Source organism: Salmo trutta, chromosome 34, assembly GCF_901001165.1.
Source record: "Salmo trutta chromosome 34, fSalTru1.1, whole genome shotgun sequence".
In the NCBI taxonomy this organism is placed as follows: domain Eukaryota; kingdom Metazoa; phylum Chordata; class Actinopteri; order Salmoniformes; family Salmonidae; genus Salmo; species Salmo trutta.
Window position 1 is genome coordinate 18,734,543 of NC_042990.1, and position 20,537 is coordinate 18,755,079.

The 20,537-nt window shown below is 47.7% G+C and overlaps 1 long non-coding RNA gene across 1 annotated transcript; it reads right to left on the bottom strand.

Annotated features, from left to right (window-relative positions):
- Positions 1-14,818: 14,818 nt before the first annotated feature.
- LOC115173740 (uncharacterized) lies at positions 14,819-17,022 on the bottom strand. The gene is made up of 4 exons (XR_003871659.1): positions 16,913-17,022; positions 16,759-16,817; positions 15,073-16,670; positions 14,819-14,892 (listed from the first exon to the last, which is right to left on the bottom strand). It is a non-coding gene; the product is annotated as an uncharacterized LOC115173740 (long non-coding RNA).
- Between the last annotated feature and the right edge of the window lie 3,515 nt (positions 17,023-20,537).

Genomic DNA, 20,537 nt, shown 5'->3' on the forward strand with positions numbered 1-20,537 from the left:
ACCAGCTTGGTGTGTATTTATTGCCTGAACCTGCAGTTGCCATCCAATCACTGGCTTATTGATTGAGCATTCTCAGCTGTATGTCTTTGTGGAGGGACAGATTTAAACAACCAAGGTGAGGAGAGAGGACGCGAAGAGTTAAGGAAAGACTTTTGAAATTCACACAAAGAGGGCTAACGGTATGACATCACAACGACATGCAGCTGAACATGATCAATCAATCAAACAGTGATGACGACTGGCTGTTCAGGCTAGAAATATACACTCAGCTGATATATCAACAACTCAAGGCAGTAAGGCTGCGTTTACACAGGCAGACCAATTCAGATCTTTTTTCTACTAATTTGTCTTTTGACCAATCAGATCTGCTCTGAAAAAGAGCTGATTTGAAAAGATCTGATTTGATTGGTCAAAAGACAAATTAGTAGAAAAAAGATCTGAATTGGTCTGCCTGTGTAAACACAGCCTAAGTTAGCCAGCTGGCAGCTATTGCGTTGTCTAGTCTGTGGGTTCTGTAGTACTTCATTTAAGCATAGCTTTTGGAATACATTTTGGTTACAATGTTTGGGAAAAAAGTTTTTCATACCTACTGAAAAGTTGCTGCTTGTGAAATATGTTGTGTAATTTCTCTCTTGGCTTTTACGTGATTTAACTTGTACAATTATTCTCTTGACAGGATTTGTTTGTTTTGTTCATTGTTTGCAGCTTGTGTAAGCTATGTGTGTCAAATCAAATCAAATCAAAATTCAATCAAATTTTATTGGTCACATACACATGGTTAGCAGATGTTAATGCGAGTGTAGCGAAATGCTTGTGCTTCTAGTTCCGACTATGCAGTAAATCTAACAAGTAATATAACAAATTCAACTACCTTATACAAAACAACTACCTTATACACACAAATACACACAAATGTAAAGGGATGAATAAGAATATGTACATATAAAAAATATGGATGAGCGATGGCGTGCGGCATAGGCAAGATGCAGTAGATGGTGTAGAATACAGTATATACATATGAGATGAGTAATGTAGGATATGTAAACATTATTAAAGCGGTGTTATTAAAGTGACTAGTGATACCTTTATTAAGTCAGTTTATTTAAGTGGCCAGAGATTTGAGTCTGTATGTTGGCGGCAGCCTCTCTATGTTAGTGATAGCTGTTTAAACAGTCTGATGGCCCTTGAGATTGAAGCTGTTTTTCAGCCTCTCGGTCCCAGCTTTATTGCACCTGTACTGACCTCGCCTTCTGGATGATAACGGGGTGGAACAGGCAGTGGCTCGGGTGGTTTGTTTGTCCTTGATGATCTTTTTGGCCTTCCTGTGACATTGGGTGCCGTAGTGTCCTGGAGGCAGGTAGTTTGCCCCCGGTAATGCGTTGTGCAGACCGCACTACCCTCTGGAGAGCCTTGCGGTTGAGGGCGGTGTAATTTCCGTACCAGGCGGTGATACAGCCGACAGGATGGCTCTCGATTGTGCACCTGTAAAAGTTTGTGAGTGGTTTTAGATGACAAGCCAAATTTTTCAGCCTCCTGAGTTTGAAGAGGCGCTGTTGCACCTTCATCTCCACGCTGTCTGTGTAGGTGGACCATTTCAGTTGTCCGTGATGTGTACGCCGAGAACTTAAAACGTTCCACCTTCTCCAATACTGTCCCCGTCGATGTGGAATGGGGGGTGCGCCCTCTGCTGTTTTCTGAAGTCCACGGTCATCTTCTTTTTTTGACGTTGAGTGAGAGGTTATTTTCCTGACACCAACACTCCGAGGGCCCCTCACCTCCTCCCTGTAGGCTGTCTCGTCGTTGTTGGTAACCAGGCCTACCACTGTAGTGTCGTCTGCAAACTTGATGATTGAGTTCGAAGTGTGCATGGCCACGCAGTCATGGGGTGAACAGGGAGATACAGGAGAGGGCTGAGAACGCACCCTTCTGGGGCCCCAGTGTTGAGGATCAGCGGGGTGGTAGATGTTGTTTCCTACTTTTCACCACCTGGGCGCGGCCCGGTCAGAAAGTCCAGGACACAGTTGCACAGGGCGCGGCCAAGACCCAGGGTCTCGAGCTTGATGACGAGTTTGGAGGGTACTATGGTGTTAAAATGCTGAGCTGTAGTCAATGAACAACTACTTACATAGGTATTCCTCTTGTCCAGATGGGATAGGGCAAGTGTGCAGTGTAATGGCGATTTCATCGTCAGTGGACCTATGTGGGGCGGTAAGCAAATTGGAGTGGGTCTAAGGTATCAGGTAGGGTGGAGGTGATATGATCCTTGACTAGTCCTCTCAAGCACTCGTGATGACAGAAGTGAGTGCTCGGGGCGATAGTCATTCATTCAGTTACCTTAGCTCTTGGGACACAGGAACAATGGTGGCCACTTGAAGGATGTGAAGACAACAGACTGGGAATAGGGATTGGTTGAATATGTCCGTAATCACCCAGCCAGCTGGTTTGCGCATGCTCTGAGGGACGCAGCTAGGGATGCCGTCTGGGCCGTTAGCCTTGCGAGGGTTACATGTTTAATGTTTTTCTCACGTTGGCCACGGAGAAGGAGAGCCCCACAGGCTTGGTAACGGGCTGTGGTCGCTGTAATGTCCTCAAAGCGAGCAAAGAAGTTTGTTTTAAATTGTCTGGGAGCAGGACGTTGTGTCTACGACGGGGCTGGTTTTTCTTTTTGTAATCCGTGATTGACTGTAGACCCTGCACATACGTCTCGCGTTTGAGCCATTGAACTGCAACTCTACTTTGTCTCTATACTGACGCTTTGCTGTTTGATAGCCTTGCGGAGGAATAGCTGCACTGTTTGTATTCGGTTCGTGTTTCCGGTCGCCTTGCCATGATTAAAAGCAGTGGTTCGCGCTTTTAGTTTTGCTCGAATGCAGCCATCAATCCACGGTTTCTGGTTAGGGAAGGTTTAATGGTCACAGAGTGGGTATGACATCTCCGATTCACTTGCTAATAAACTCGCTCACCGAGTCAGCGTATACATCAATGTTATTGTCTAAGGCTATCCAGAACATATCCCAAGCCACGTGATCGAAGGCAATCTTGAAGCGTGGAATCCGATTGGTCAGACCACGCGTTGAATTGGCCTGAGTATAGGCGTTTCCTGTTTTATTTCTGTCTATAGGCTGGGAGCAACAAAATGGAGTCATGTTCAAATATGTCAGAAAAAGGATATGAGTTCCTGTATGTTGTTGTGGTTACACCATGAGTCGTTAATCATAAGGCATACACCTCCGCCCTTCTTCTTACCAGACAGATGTTTGTTTCTTTCGGCGCGATGCATGAAGAAACCGGGTGGCTGTACCGACTCTGACAACATATCCTGAGTGAGCCATGTTTCCGTGAAACACAGAATGTTACAATCTCTGATGTCTCTCTGGAAGGCAACTCGTGCCCTAATTTCGTCCACCTTGTAATCTAGAGATTGGACCTTGGCGAGTAATATGCTCGGAAGCGGTGGATGGTGTGCTTGCCTTCTGAGTCGGACCAGTAGGCCGCTCCGTCTACCTCTCCTGCGGCGACCGCGTGGTTTTGGGTCGGCTTCTGGGATAAGATCCCATGTCCAGGGTGGAGGTCCGAACAAAGGATCTGCTTCGGGAAAGAGGTATTCCTGTCGTAATGAGGGTAAGTTGACATCGCTTTATATCCAATAGTTCTTCCCGACTGTAATGTAATAACACTTGAGATTTTCTGGGCTAACAATGTCAGAAATAATACATAAAAAAAACAAATAACTGCATAGTTTTCTAAGGACCTGAAGCGAGGCGACCATCTCTGTCGGCGCCATCTTGGTATTTGTGCTCCTTAAGGTAAGGAAAAGACAACCTACCAGACATTGTTCAAATTGCATCTGTAATGATTAACTTCTGTTTTATTTCCTAGAGAAGAGGTTACAGGTATTCTGGCTCTTCCAGAATGGAAGTTGAGCAGGGACCACCAAGTGGCAGCTAACCACAGGATCAACTCAGACCAGCCTCTAGTACTGCTGGTTCAGGTCAGAGTAAAGCTACCCACAGAGTGACTGGACCCAACAACCAGAGACTGTCCCTCAAAGGCTCTACACCAAGCTCTATCCAGCCAGCCCCAAGGGGCTCTGGATCTTCCCTCAGCAGCTGCTTCACTTCAGCCCAGACAAGGGGTATGAGGACTCGCTCCAAGAATAGCTATCGTAGCCTCTCTGGCTCTATAGCCAGTGGAACCTCTCTCAGACAGAACAAGCATCACACCATGGCCAGCATAACCTCTGGTCAAAGTGTAAACCATCCCCACTGCAGTGAAGCCAGTTTCAAGTTGGGAGACAAAGAGAATCCAGCCCAACACCTTTTTGTCCAGTACAGCCTCAATCTAGCTAGAATCCCTGAACTGTGGCACAAAGTGGAAGCTACAAGTCCAGAGGTGACACCCCCCATATAAAACCACTAGGCTCTGTTAGGTTTCAAGGTATTTTCTTCTGTAGAGCTGCCTCTGTCTATAGTAATATGAAACCCTCTACTGGTGTATCTATTCCTAACAGCTATGGCTCTACTCCGAGTGGAACAAGATTTTCTACCTCCAGCCAACCCAACTAAGGCCTTGTCCAGACTCAGAATAGAGGAGCCACCAGCCGCATCTGCTACCCACACCCCCTCCCTCGCCCACTATGGCCAGAACCTCACCCGCTATGGCCATCTATCCTGGTTTCAAGTGGACCAATGGAAGTTTCTGTCTGGAAGGCTTACACCTCTAACCGCCTAGTGTCAGGCCGTCTAGTGGTCAAGTCCTTTGGGTTTTGGTTCCACTGAAGTTGGGGAGTGCAACTAAGGCAACAGCCCAGCTTCTCCCAAAACGTCAAAGCCATACCAGAGGAGCCATGCCTGTCACGGTCCTTACCAGTATAAGGGGTTATTTGTTATTTAATTTGGTCAGGACGTGGCAGGGTGTGTTTGTTTTGTGTTGTGTGGGGGTTTTGGGTTGTGTTCTATGTTTTGTATTTCTATGTTCTATTTTCTAGTTTTTCTATTTCTATGTTAGGTTTATTGTTTGACCTTCAATTGGAGGCAGCTGTTCCTCATTGCCTCTAATTGAAGGTCCTATTTAGTAGGGGTGTTTTTCAGTGGGTTTGTGGGTAGTTGTTCTTTGTATAGCATAGTAGCCTTACAGGATTGTTTCGTCGTTGTTTGTATACGTGTTTATTTTTGTTTTCCTTCTTCAATAAAAAGAAGATGAGTATACATATTCCCGCTGCATTTTGCTCCAATCCCTACGACACCCGTGACAGACTTCCCACCACCAATGGGACCAAGCAGCGGAGGAAGGAGCAGCAGCAGAGCTTTAAGGAGTTTTGGACTTGGAGCAGATACTAGTGGGAGAAGGACCATGGAGGAAGGCTGGAGAGGACAGAGAACGCTATGCTGGGACACGGCTAGCAAGGAAGCCCAAGAGGCACCCCAATATTTTTTGGGGGGGGGCACACGGGATGTTTGGCTGGGCCAAGGGTGAGCCTAAGGCCAACACCCCGTGCTTATTATTGGGAGCGTGTGGAGTGGAGAGCGCCGGTGTATGCGGAAGTGTGCACGATCTCGCCCATGTGCACGCACAGTCCGACGCAAGCAATCCCAGCCCCTCGCAAGTGCCGTGCTACAGTGGGCATCCAGCCTGGAACGAGGATGCCTGCGCAGCACATCTGGCCCACCAGTGCGCCTCCTAGGCCCAGGCTACCCTACGCCTGCTCTACGCACGGCAGCCATCAGGCCTCTGCACAGCCCAGTTCGCCCTGTGCTAGCACTCCCGCTCGGTGCAGGGCTACTATTACCATCCAGCCAGGACGGGTTGTGCAGGAGGTGCACTCCAGACCTATAGTGCCTACTCATGGCCCGGTGTATCCAGTTCCTGCTCCTCGCACTAGACCCTGAGGTGCGTGTCTCGAGTGTGGCACCTCCCAAAAGCCAGCACCACGCACCAGGCCTCCAGTGCGTCAGCCCAGTCCTAGTACGTCCTGTTCCCGCTCCTCGCACTAAGCCTGGGGTGCGTGTCTCCAGTCTGGTACCTCCAGTACCAGCCCCACGCACCAGGCCTCCATGCGCAGCCCAGTCCAGCTCGTCCTGCTCCTGCTCCTCGCCCTAGCCCTGGTGGTGAGTTGCCCAAGTTCTGGCACCTCCTAAGCCAGCCCCAGAGTGTCCGGCAACAGTGCCCCGTCCAGAGTGTCCGCAACAGTGCCCCGTCCAGAGTGTCCCGGCAACAGTGGCCCCGTCCAGAGTGGTCCGCACAGTGCCCCGTCCAGAGTGTCCAGCAACAGTGCCCCGTCCAGAGCTTCCGGCGATAGTGCCCCGTCAGAGATCGCCCACAGTCCGGAGCCAGCAGAGACGGCCCACGTCCCAGAGCCAGGGAGAGACGTGCCCACAGTCCGGAACCGACAGAGACGGCCCACAGTCTGGAACCGACAGAGACGGCCCACAGTCCTGAACCGACAGAGACGGCCCACAGTCCGGAACAACAGACGCAGCCCACAGTCCGGAACCGACAGAGACAGCATACAGTCCGGTACCGACAGAGACGGTCTACAGTCCGTAATTGACAGAGTCGCCCTCCAATCCGGAACCGGCGCAGCATATTCGCCCTCCAGTCCGGACCGGCGCAGCCAGAGTCGCCTCCAGTCCGGAACGGCGCAGCCAGAGTCGCCCCTCCAGTCCGGAACCGGCGCAGCCAGAGTCGCCCTCCAGTCCGAAGCTCCCAGAGGTCCGCCTTCCAGTTCCGAAGCTCCCAGAGTCGCCCTCCAGTCCGAAGCTCCCAGAGTCGCCCTCCAGTCCGGAGCTCCCAGAGTCGCCTTCCAGTCCGGAGCTTCCAGAGTCGCGCATCAGCTCGAGGTCTCCAGCGACGCGCATCAGCTCGAGGTCCTCCAGCGACCACGCATCAGCCGAGGTCTCCAGCGACGCGCATCAGCCCGAGGTCTCCAGCGACGCGCATCAGCCCGAGGTCTCCAGCGACGCGCATCAGCCCGAGGTCTCCAGTGACGCGCATCAGCCCGAGTCTCCAGTGACGCGCATCAGCCCGAGGTCTCCAGCGACGCGCATCAGGCCCGAGGTCTTCAGCGATGCGCCATAGCCCAGAGACTTCGGGAGGGGTAAAAATATATTAAGCATTAGCGGGGCTTGACAGGTTAGGGTGGGTGTAAGGCCGAGCCTGAGCCACCTCCATAGTAGGAGGTTGGGGAGGGGGGGGTTGTAGCATAAGAACCGCGGTGACGGTGGCCACCCTCCCTTCACTCCCTTTAGTGTTTATTTTGGTGTGAGTTGCTTCCGGGTCTGCACCTGGGGGGGGGGGGGGGGTACTGTCACATTCTGACCAGTATAAGGGGTTATTTGTTATGGTAGTTTGGTCAGGACGTGGCAGGGGTGTGTTTGTTTGTGTTGTCGGGGTTCTTGGGTTGTGTTCTGTGTTTTGTATTTCTATGTCTAGTTTATTGTTTTGTCCTTCAAATGAGGCAGCTGTTCCTCGTTGCCTCTAATTGAAGGTCCTATTTAGTAGGGGTGTTTTTCATGGGTTTTTGTGGGTATAGTTTGTTCTTTGTATAGCCTAGTAGCCTTACAGGACAGTTTCATCGTTGTTTTGTATACGTGTTTATTTTGTTTTCCATCTACAATAAAAAGTAGATGAGTATACATATTTCCCGCTGCGTTTTGGTCCCAATCCCTACGACACCCGTGACAATGCCTTTTCCAGTAGAAGTGGTTCAACCTCCAGTCAATACTCCCAAACCTCTGGCCAGAACAATAGATGAGCATTCACCTCAAGTAGCGGCATCCCCACTTCCAGCATGTATCCAGTCTCTTTAGCCCAAGCTATACACGTAGTGGAAACTCCTATGGAGCCTACAAGCCTGGCTCTCTCTTTGGTCAACGCCAAACCCTGTTTACCTCTAACCAGGGTGGAAGTGGTTCAACCTATAGACAGAATGTCCTTGCCAGAAGCCAAGCAAGTGCTACACCTGCACAAAAAACTGTCTGCTCAGAGGGGGAGCTACCAGCCCAGCTATACTGCCAGTCTCCAGCCTCTTCCATTTTGCCCAGGCTGCCAGTGTTTCAAACTAAATACAGAAAGCCCCTGCCACCGTCCAGAAGTCAAGTGGCTTTTAAACCTGCCCCCAAGCTTGGCCTGTGCTGTTATCAGCCCAGCTATACTCCCAATGCAGTGAAGTCCAACCCTAGGTCTGCCAGAGGCCCTACCCAAAGCCTCTCCTCTAGAAGCTATGACCTTACCCAGAGTGGGACTAGCAGTTGCAACCTCCACCACCCCTCAACGCTTCGCCCTGGCCACCATCCACAACATCTCAGAATACTACGGTGGAGCTTGTGTCCGTCGCCTCCAAGATTAAGTAGTGCCTCCTCCCCTAGCAACTCCAACCTACTCCTGAGCTTTAGTATGGGAACCCAGGGGTTGAGGTAAGATATCACAAAGCATCTTTGGGTGTTAGAAAAGCTTTATAAATCTTATTTTCAGTAAGCACTTCAGATGTTTTTGTGACTTGTTACTAATCTACATATGTCTTCTTGGTGACACTCAACCGTTGTAGTTGAATCAATTTAAATGTTTAATGAATTTGTCTATTTTAGGCATTTTCTGTCTTTCACATTCATTCAAACTCGTACATGTGGGAATTGTGACATGTACCCTAGCCCCCCGACACATGAACTACTGCAGCATAAATACTGAAGGCTGAGACAGGAGGGGTCAGGAGACATTGTGCCCAATCCGATGAAACCCCCGGACAGGGCCAAAACAGGCAGGATATAACCCCCACCCACTTTGCCAAAGCACAGCCCCCCACACCACTGTAGGGATATCTCCAACACCAACTTACCATCCTGATACAAGGCCGAGTATAGCCCACAAAGATCTCCGCCACGGCACAACCCAAGGGGGGGGGGGGGCAACCCAGACAGGAAGACCACGTCAGTGACTCAACCCACTCAAGTGACGCACCCATCCCAGGGACGGCATGGAAGAACACCAGTAAGCCAGTGACTCAGCCCCTGTAATAGGGTTAGAGGCAGAGAATCCCAGTGGAGAGAGGGGAACCAGCCAGGCAGAGACAGCAAGGGCGGTTCGTTGCTCCAGCCTTTCCATTCACCTTCACACCCCTGGACCAGACTTCACTTAATCATAGGACCTATTGAAGAGATGAGTCGTCAGTAAGACTTAAAGGTTGAGACTGAGTCTGCGTCTCTCACATGGGTAGCAGACCATTCCTAAAAAAATGGAGCTCTATAGAAGAAAGCCCTGCCTCCAGCTGTTTGCTTAGAAATTCTAGGGACAATACGAGGCCCGCGTCTTGTGACCGTAGCGTATGTGTAGGTATGTACGGCAGGACCAAATCGGAAAGATATGTAGGAGCAAGCCCATGTAATGCTTTGTAGGTTAGCATGAAAACCTTGAAATCAGCCCTTGCCTTAACAGGAAGCCAGTGTAGGGAGGCTAGCACTGGAGTAATATGATCAAATTTGTTGGTTCTAGTCAGGATTCTAGCAGCCGTATTTAGCACTAACTGCAGTTTATTTAGTGCTTTATCGGGTAGCCGGAAAGTAGAGCATTGCAGTTGTCCAACCTAGAAGTAACAAAAGCATGGATACATTTTTCTGCATCATTTTTGGACAGAAAGTTTCAGATTTTTGCAATGTTACGTAGATGGAAAAAGGTTGTCCTTGAAACAGTCTTGATATGTTCTCAAAAGAGAGATCAGGGTCCAGAGTAACGCCGAGGTCCTTCACAGTTTTATTTGAGACGACTGTACAACCATCCAGATTAATTGTCAGATACAACAGAAGATCTCTTTGTTTCTTAGGACCTAGAACAAGCATCTCTGTTTTGTCCGAGTTTAAAAGTAGAAAGTTTGCAGCCATCCACTTCCTTATGTCTGAAACACAGGCTTCTAGCAAGGGCAATTTTGGGGCTTCACCATGTTTCATTGAAATGTACAGCTGTGTGTCATCCGCATAGCAGTGAAATCTAACATTATGTTTTCAAACGACATCCCCAAGAGGTAAAATATGTAGTGAAAACAATAGTGGTCCTAAAACGGAACCTTAAGGAACACCAACATTTACAGTTGATTAGTCAGAGGACAAACCATTCACAGAGACAAACTGATATCTTTCCGACAGATAAGATCTAAACCAGGCCCAGAACTTCTCCATGTAGAACAATTTGGGTTTCCAATCTCTCCAAAAGAATGTGGTGATCGATGGTATCAAAAGCAGCACTAAGATCTAGGAGCACGAGGACAGATGCAGAGCCTCGGTCTGACGTCATTAAAAGGTAATTTTCCACCTTCACAAGTGCAGTCTCACTGTTATGATGGGGTCTAAAACCAGATTGAAGCGTTTCGCATACATTGTTTGTCTTCAGGAAGGCAGTGAGTTGCTGCGCAACAGCTTTTTTCAAAAATGTTTGAGATGAATGGAAGATTCGATATAGGCCGATAGTTTTTTATAATTTCTAGGTCAAGATTTTGCTTTTTCAAGAGAGGCTTTATTACTGCCACTTTTAGTGAGTTTGGTACACATCCGGTGGATAGAGAGCCGTTTATTATAGGAGGGCCAAGCACAGGAAGCAGCTCTTTCAGTAGTTTAGTTGGGATAGGGTCCAGTATGCAGCTTGAAGGTTTAGAGGCCATGATTATTTTCATCATTGTGTCAAGAGATATAGTACTAAAACACTTTAGTGTCTCCCTTGATCCTAGGTCCTGGCAGAGTTGTACAGACTCAGGACAACGGAGCTTTGGAGGAATACGCAGATTTAAGAGGAGTCCGCAATTGCTTTCTAATGATCATGATCTTTTCCTCAAAGAAGTTCATGAATTCATTACTGCTGAAGTGAAAGCCATCCTCTCTTGGTGAATGCTGCTTTTTAGTTAGCTTTGCGACAGTATCAAAAAGAAATTTCGGATTGTTCTTATTTTCCTCAATTAAGTTGGAAAAATAGGATGATCGAGCAGCAGTGAGGGCTCTTCGATACTGCACGGTACTGTCTTTCCAAGCTAGTCGGAAGACTTCCAGTTTGGTGTGGCGCCATTTCGGTGTATTTTCTGTATACCAGGGAGCTAGTATCTTATGACAAATGTTTTTAGTTTTTAGGGGTGCAACTGCATCTAGGGTATTGCGCAAGGTTAAATTGAGTTCCTCAGTTAGGTGGTTAACTGATTTTTGTCCTCTGACGTCCTTGGGCAGGCAGAGGGAGTCTGAAAGGGCATCAAGGAATCTTTGGGTTGTCTGAGAATTTATAGCACGACTTTTATGGTCCTTGGTTTGGGGTCTGAGCAGATTATTTGATGCAATTGCAAACGTAATAAAATGGTGGTCCGATAGTCCAGGATTATGAGGAAAAACATTAAGATCCACAACATTTATTCCATGGGACAGAACTAGATCCAGAGTATGACTGTGGCGGTGAGTAGGTCCAGAGACATGTTGGACAAAACCCACTGAGTCGATGATGGCTCCGAAATTCTTTTGGAGTGGGTCTGTGGACTTTTCCTTGTGATTATTAAAGTCACCAAAAATTTGAATATTATCTGCGATGATTACAAGGTCCGATAGGAATTCAGGGAACTCAGTGAGGAACGCTGCATATGGCCCAGGAGGCCTGTAAATAGTAGCTATAAAAAGTGATTGAGTAGGCTGCATAGATTTCATGACTAGAAGCTCAAAAGACAAAAATGTCGTTGTTGTTTTTTTTTTGTAAATTGAAATTGCTATCGTAAATGTTAGCAACACCTCCGCCTTTGCGGGATGTGCGGTGGATATGGTCACTAGTGTAACCATGGGGTGAGGCCTCATTTAACACAGTAAATTCATCAGGCTTAAGCCATGTTTCAGTCAGGCCAATCACATCAAGTTTATGATCAGTGATTAGTCATTGACTATAACTGCCTTTCGAAGTGAGGGATCTAACATTAAGTAGCCCTATTTGAGATCTGAGGTATCACAATCTCTTCAATAATGACAGGAATGGAGGAGGTCTTTATTCTAGTGTGATTGCTAAGGCGAACACCGCCATCTTTAATTTTTGCCCAACCTAGGTCGAGTAACAGACACAGTCTCAATGGGGATAGCTGAGCTGACTACACTGACTGTGCTAGTGGCAGACTCCACTAAGCTGGCAGGCTGGCTAACAGCCTGCTGCCTGGCCTGCACCCTATTTCATTGTGGAGCTAGAGGAGTTAGAGCTCTGTCTATGTTCGTAGATAAGATGAGAGCACCCCTCCAGCTAGGATGGAGTCCGTCACTCCTCAACAGGCCAGGCTTGGTCCTGTTTGTGGGTGAGTCCCAGAAAGAGGGCCAATTATCTACAAATTCTATCTTTTGGAAGGGGCAGAAAACTGTTTTCAACCAGAGACTGAGTGTCATCCTTGAACCCTTGACCAGGGCCAGCCATTAAGATTAGTGAAAGTAGGGCATACATTGGAGTGCGTATGATGTCCTCTCTCTCCTATGGGTTGAATGTATGGTTGGTCTACCTTGTCTCGCAGATAAACTGTTGTAGGAAGTGCATGGGAAACAAAACCATACCGCATCTGTTTTGTGGGCAATTCTGAATTCAGACCAAGCCAAGCAAAGCCAAAACAAACAGCAAAGAGGGCTCTTCCAATCATTTTCTATTTTGGCTTTCTAACATGTTTCTAGCATGCCAATAAAGCCCTTTGAATTAAATTGAAAGTGTGTGTGAGAGCGAGAGCGTGAGAGAGAGAGAGAGAGCGTGGAGAGAGAGAGAGATGGAAAGAGAGAGCAAGATGTACGTTGTATGCTTCTTATGATGATGAAACATCATGGGTGAAGCAGATTGTTGAATGGCCTGACGAACAGAGAAGAGAGTGTTGTCTCCCATTAGAGAGAACAGAAGAGTCACCTCCATCCTTTGTTGATTAATATAAACTCATTTTCAGTACGATTTAAGACACCTTTCTCCTCTTCCTGCAAATCTACCGATCGTTTCTGCTGATGCCAGTGAAAGGAAGACTTTTTGTATTTTTTACATTTCTGTCTTCCGCGTGAACGTTATTTTTGTCTTTATTTTCTTTCTTTAGTATGAATGTTGCCATGCGTTATGGAAAAAGAGAGAAAAGGAAACGGCTCCTAAAAAATGATGTCTGTGCCTCCACTTCCTCTGGCAGGAAATAGCATCTTTGATTTGAGCCACCACACATGGATGGTCAATGCATGCGAGGTGTTGCTCTCTCTCTCTGTTTATTTTACTGTGACAAACTGGTGTGATCTTCCTGGCTTAGTCATACACCTCAGTGTAAAAGACAAATGTGTCAACAATATTTTAACATCTAAAACCCAAGGGAACATTCTGAATCTTTACTCCATGGCTAACTAGTCAGACACGGGATCAAACAGTATTCGATATTTTTCAAATACTTTCAGCGTTTGCTTGATCCTGTCTGGAATGCCAGATGGGCAGGATACAGGTTTGTACTTCTGGGAATATGTGATTGGTTCCACTGTGCCAGGCACACTCAACCAAGCACAGCAGAAGACATGGATTGATTTGTAATACTATCTGAACCCAGGCTGGTTAGCAGTGCCATGTGTCTGATAAGACGTGAGGGTGAAAGTGGGACATTGTGACAGATATCCTCATCATGGATAAGGGGCATGATGGCACACACTGGCTGCTCCTGCTCACATGCTTCCAGCAGGGGACAGTAATGATCCCCATCAATCAGATGACACCTGCCAGACTGGTGGGGGAGAGCTAGAGAGAAGTGTCCTACGTGGCTCCATATGGAGCATACCTGGTGGATGTTTGATTCAGATTGGTCAAGCAGGCACAAACAAGGTTTGCAAGGTGAAATTCCATGTGCGACAAGTCAACGGGGCCCGAGGTAAAAAACCCCACATACAAATACTCCAATGACAATGCTGCTATTCCTGTTGTCCCAGTAGTTTCCTTTCTGACAGTCATATTCTTAGATGTATATTGGTCATGCTAACATAAGATATGAGGCAAGATGAACAGCTCATTTTGAAACATGGAGTTGAGCTCAGTAACAGGAATGTTTGGCCTGATCACCAACAAGACTGCCTATAGGGAGGTCAGAGAACTGGCAGAGTGGTGCCAGAACAACCTCCCTCAATGTGAGCAAGACTAAGGAGCTGATTGTGGACTACAGGAAAAAGTGTGCCGAACAGGCCCCCGTTAACATTGACGGGCCTGTAGTGGAGCGGGTCGAGAGTTGAGTTCCTTGGTGTCCAATCAAGTCTCATGGTCCAAACATACCCAGAGAGTCACGAAGAGGGCACAAAAACCTTTTCCCCCCTCAGGAGACTGACAAGATTTGGCATAGGTCCCCAGAAGGTTCTACAGCTGCACCCTGATCGGTTTGCAGTTTAAGTGCCAGGCCTAGGAACAAAAGCTCAATGGCGCCCCAAGCCTGCTGAACAATTTTTTTAAATTGAACTGCACTGTTGGTTAAGGGCCTGCAAGTAAACATTTCATGGTAAAGTCGACACTCAGCGCATGTGACAAATAGTTTGTCGTCATTTTCTGGATGATCAGACAATGGAAATCTTATTTTTGGGGGAGGGGGGTGTTATTGAAGTACTTCACAATCAGAACTTTCAGGAGGGTTTTAGTGAGATAGAAAGCGATGTGCATTAGAGCCACCATTAATATTAATGGCATCAAGCACAAAACTCTGCTTCAGGCTCATTGACTGCAGAGGTCCAGTGATCCTGTCAAATGCCAGAGAACTTCTACTGGAACAATCAACCTGATTACCACACTGACATTCCTTTGAAGGCATTCAAAACATTTGTCTGCAAACACTAAAGAAAAACAAGACTAAAATGTTTAAGTCAATTTTATTTAAAACAATTGAAGGAGAGAAGTCCTGACAACACTTCCAGGTCACAGCACCTAGAAGACAAGATAGTAACAAGCATACATGAAAGCAAAGACAGGTCCAAGGCGGCATATATACAGGTAGCCAAATTCTGATCTTTTGCCTAAGAGCCAATCAGCAAAAAGATCAATAAACTGCCTGTGTAAACTACACAGCCCAAGTGGCATAACAATACAGAGAAACCGAAATCTCACCTCAACTGGTGGCTACAGATCCCACTTCGTCATGTTCTGGACTCCCCTAAAGCTCTGGACTCAGACATAGGTAGTGCTGGGGCCTTTCTGCTTGGCAGATAGTGTGGTTTGGCTGTGGCTTGCCGACACTTGAAGAGCTGGGTTGAGTTGCTAGGGGAGGCACTACACCTACCGAGTAGGGTCTTTGAGCCGGTAGATTGGAGATCCGCCGTACAATTCTGGGATGCTGTGGATGCTGGTCTGGGCAAAGCGTTGAGGGGTGGTTGAGATGGCACTGCTGGTCCTGCTCTGGGTAGGGCCATAGCTGCTAGACAAGAGGATCTGGGTGGGACTTCTGGCAGAGCTAGTGTTGGACTTCACTTCATTGAACATATAGCTGGGCTGATAGCGTTGACTGGGGGCAGGTTTAGAGCCACTTGACTTCTGGGCTGTGGCAGGAGCATTCTGGATGAATGTTGAACTGAAGAGGCTGGAGACTGGCCCACTACTGGCAGCATAGCTGGGCTGGTAGCTCCCCCAATGAGCAGACATTTGGCCATACTTCCTTTGGGCAGGTTTAGCAAGGAGATTCTGGCTGTATGTTGAACCCCTTCCACCCTGGTTAGAGGTAAACAGGCTTTGGCTTGGTGTTGCACCAGGGTCAGAGCCAGGCTTGAAGGCTCCATAGGAGTTTCCACTAGCTGTAGAGCTAGGGCGAAAAAAGACTGGAGCGAGAGGCCAGGCTGGAAGTGGGCATGCCGCGACTTGCTCCATCTAGTCTCTGGCCAGAGGTTTGGGCATATTGATTGGAAGTTGAAACACTTCTACTGGCAGAGCTGCTCTGGTATTGCATAACATCTTGGGAGAAGCTAGGCTTGTAGCTTTTTGCTGCACTCCCACCTTGAGTAGAACCAAAACTCAGAGGACCTGGTCTAAATGAAGAACCACTTGAGGGAACTTGACGGTCAGGAGTGGAAATTGACTGGGCAGAGATTTCTATTGGTCCCTTGGAAGCCAGGGTAGAGAAGCTGCTCCCTTGCTTCAGGTCCTGGACATAGCGGGTGAGGGTAGCAGCTTGACCATAGAGGCTGGGGGCTCCTCTACTCTGAGTCTGGACAAGGCCTTGGTGGGTTGTCTGGAGGTGGAGAACTTCAATCCACTCTGGGTAGAGCCATAGTTTGGAGTAGATGGTTTCAGGTTAGAGGCAGTTCTACTGTGGACATTAAACATACCATATGGATTCTGGACTAAACCAGAGCTGCTGGAGTGAGGCTGTACTGGATGAAGAGTGTAGGGCTGAATTCTCTTTGCCTCCCAACTTGAAACTGGCCTTACTGCACTGGGGTCAGAGACACTTTGACTATAGGTTCTGCTGGCCTTGGTTTGATGCATGTTGTGGATGGCAGAGGCTCCACTGGCTATAGAACCAGAGAGGCTAATGTCAGTATTCTTGGCACGGGTCCTCTTACCCTTTGTCTGGGCAGAGGTAAAGCTGCTGGGGATAGAGCCACGAGAGGCTGGTCTGAATTGATCCTGGGGATAGCTGCCACCTGTTTGCCTCTGCTCAACTTCCATTCTGGAAGAGCCAGAAAACCCATAGCCTCTTACTCTCTGGGCATCTAAACAGAACAAAGGGAAGTTATAGATTCAGTGACAAACTTGAAGGTTGGTCTGACAAAAGTGACAATGTTGGTGTTCATGCCTTACCACGTGGAGCCCATGTAAAACTTGAGTGTTCTGCAAACAATGAGCAAAGGAACACAATCCTGTCAAGAAAAGACATGGCCATTACACATCAACATTGCAAATACAAGCAGCAACCTTGCAGTAGACCTGAAACACACTGTTCAAAGAATCTTACCCCAAATTAATTCCAAAAGCCATATCAAAGCCTTAAACCACCAACAGCCCAGCCAAAGCACTACTCCACAATTAGTGGCTCAATGTCTTACTGCCTTGTTTAGTTGACATACCAGCTTGGTGTGTATTTATTGCCTGAACCTGCAGTTGCCATCCAATCACTGGCTTATTGATTGAGCATTCTCAGCTGTATGTCTTTGTGGAGGGACAGATTTTAAACAACCAAGGTGAGGAGAGAGGACGCGAAGAGTTAAGGAAAGACTTTTGAAATTCACACAAAGAGGGCTAACGGTATGACATCACAACGACATGCAGCTGAACATGATCAATCAATCAAACAGTGATGACGACTGGCTGTTCAGGCTAGAAATATACACTCAGCTGATATATCAACAACTCAAGGCAGTAAGGCTGCGTTTACACAGGCAGCACAATTCTGATCTTGTTTTCACTAATTAGACTTTTGACAAATCAGATCTGCTCTGAAAAAGAGCTGATTTGAAAAGATCTGATTTGATTGGTCAAAAGACAAATTAGTAGAAAAAAGATCTGAATTGGTCTGCCTGTGTAACACAGCCTAAGTTAGCCAGCTGGCAGCTATTGCGTTGTCTAGTCTGTGGGTTCTGTAGTACTTCATTTAAACATAGCTTTTGGAATACATTTTGGTTACAATGTTTGGGAAAAAGTTTTTCATACCTACTGAAAAGTTGCTGCTTGTGAAATATGTTGTGTAATTTCTCTCTTGGCTTTTACGTGATTTAACTTGTACAATTATTCTCTTGACAGGATTTGTTTGTTTTGTTCATTGTTTGCAGCTTGTGTAAGCTATGTGTGTCAAATCAAATCAAATCAAAATTCAAATCAAATTTTATTGGTCACATACACATGGTTAGCAGATGTTAATGCGAGTGTAGCGAAATGCTTGTGCTTCTAGTTCGACTATGCAGTAAAATCTAACAAGTAATATAACAAATTCAACTACCTTATACAAAAACAACTACCTTATACACACAAATACACACAAATGTAAAGGGATGAATAAGAATATGTACAAATAAAATATGGATGAGCGATGGCGTGCGGCATAGGCAAGATGCAGTAGATGGTGTAGAATACAGTATATACATATGAGATGAGTAATGTAGGAAATGTAAACATTATTAAAGCGGCGTTATTTAAAGTGACTAGTGATACCTTTATTAAGTCAGTTTATTTAAGTGGCCAGAGATTTGAGTCTGTATGTTGGCGGCAAGCCTCTCTATGTTAGTAATAGCTGTTTAACAGTCTGATGGCCTTGAGATTGAAGCTGTTTTTCAGCCTCTCGGTCCCAGCTTTATTGCACCTGTACTGACCTCGCCTTCTGGATGATAGCGGGGTGAACAGGCAGTGGCTCGGGTGGTTGTTGTCCTTGATTATATTTTTGGCCTTCCTGTGACATCGGTTGCTGTAGGTGTCCTGGAGGGCAGGTAGTCTGTCCCCGGTGATGCGTTGTGCAGACCGCACTACCATCTGGAGAGCCTTGCTGTTGAGGGCGGTGCAATTGCCGTACCAGGCGGTGATGCAGCCCAACACAATGCTCTCGATTGTTCATCTGTAAAAGTTTGTGAGTGTTTTAAATGACAAGCCAAATTTTTCAGTCTCCTGAGTTTGAAGAGGCGCTGTTGCACCTTCATCACCACGCTGTCTGTGTAGGTGGAGCATTTCAGTTTGTCCGTGATGTGTACGCCGAGGAACTTAAAACGTTCCACCTTCTCCACTACTGTCCCGTCGATGTGGATGGGGTTGGTGCTCCCTCTGCTGTTTTCTGAAGTCCACGGTCATCTTCTTTGTTTTGACGTTGAGTGAGAGGTTATTTTCCTGACACCACACTCCGGGGGCCCTCACCTCCTCCCTGTAGGCTGTCTCGTCATTGTTGGTAACCAGGCCTACCACTGTAGTGTCGTCTGCAAACTTGATGATTGAGTTGGAAGTGTGCATGGCCACGCAGTCGTGGGTGAACAGGGAGTACAGGAGAGGGCTGAGAACGCACCCTTCTGGGGCCCCAGTGTGGAGGATCAGCGGGGTGTTGTTTCCTACCTTCACCACCTGGGGGCGGCCCGTCAGAAAGTCCAGGACACAGTTGCATAGGGCGCGGTCGAGTCCCAGGGTCTCGAGCTTAATGACGAGTTTGGAGGGTACTATGGTGTTAAATGCTGAGCTGTAGTCAATGAACAACATACTTACATAGGTATTCGTCTTGTCCAGATGGGATAGGGCAGTGTGCAGTGTAATGGCGATTGCATCGTCAGTGGACCTATTGGGGCGGTAAGCAAATTGGAGTGGTTCTAAGGTATCAGGTAGGGTGGAGGTGATATGATCCTTGACTAGTCTCTCAAAGCACTTCGTGATGACAGAAGTGAGTGCTACGGGGCGATAGTCATTTAATTCAGTTACCTTAGCTCTTGGATTGCGTCCTACCTGACAGGTCGCTCCTACCAGGTGGCGTGGCGAGAATCCATCTCCGCAGCACGTGCTTTCACCACTGGTGTCCCCCAGGGCTCAGTTCTAGGCCCTCTCCTATTCTCGCTATACACCAAGTCACTTGGCTCTGTCATATCCTCACATGGTCTCTCCTATCATTGCTATGCAGACGACACACAACTAATCTTCTCCTTTCCCCCTTCTGATAACCAGGTGGCAAATCACCTCTCTGCATGTCTGGCAGACATATCAGTGTGGATGACGGATCATCATCTCAAGCTGAACCTCGGCTAGACAGACCTGCTCTTCCTCCCGGGGAGGACTGCCTGTTCCATGACCTCGCCATCACGGTTGACAACTCCATTGTGTCCTCTTCCCAGAGTGCTAAGAGCCTTGGCGTGACCCTGGACAACACCCTGTCGTTCTCCGCTAACAGCAAGGCTGTGACCCGATCCTGTAGGTTCATGCTCTACAACATTTGCAGAGTACGACCTTGCCTCACACAGGAAGCGGCGCAGGTCCTAATCCAGGCACTTGTCATCTCCCGTCTGGATTACTGCAACTCGCTGTTGGCGGGGCTCCCTGCCTACGCCAATAAACCCCTACAACTCATCCAGAACGCCGCAGCCCGTCTGGTGTTCAACCTTCCCAAGTTCTCTCACGTCACCCCGCTCCTCCGCACACTCCACTGGCTTCCAGTTGAAGCTCGCATCTGCTACAAGACCATGGTGCTTGCCTACGGAGCTGTGAGGGGAACGGCACCTCCGTACCTTCAGGCTCTGATCAGTCCCTACACCCAAAGAAGGGCACTGCGTTCATCCACCTCTGGCCTGCTGGCCCCCCTACCTCTGCGGAAGCACAGTTCCCGCTCAGCCCAGTCAAAACTGTTCGCTGCTCTGGCACCCCAATGGTGGAAAAGCTCCCTCACGATGCCAGGACAGAGGAGTCAATCACCACCTTCCAGAGACACCTGAAACCCCACCTCTTTAAGGAATACCTGGGATAGGATTAAGTAATCCTTCTAACCCTCCCCCCCCCAAAAAAAAGATATAGATGTACTATTGTAAAGTGGTTGTTCTGCTGGATATCATAGGTGAATGCACCAATTTGTAAGTCGCTCTGGATAAGAGTGTCTGCTAAATGACGTAAATGTAAATGATGTAAAT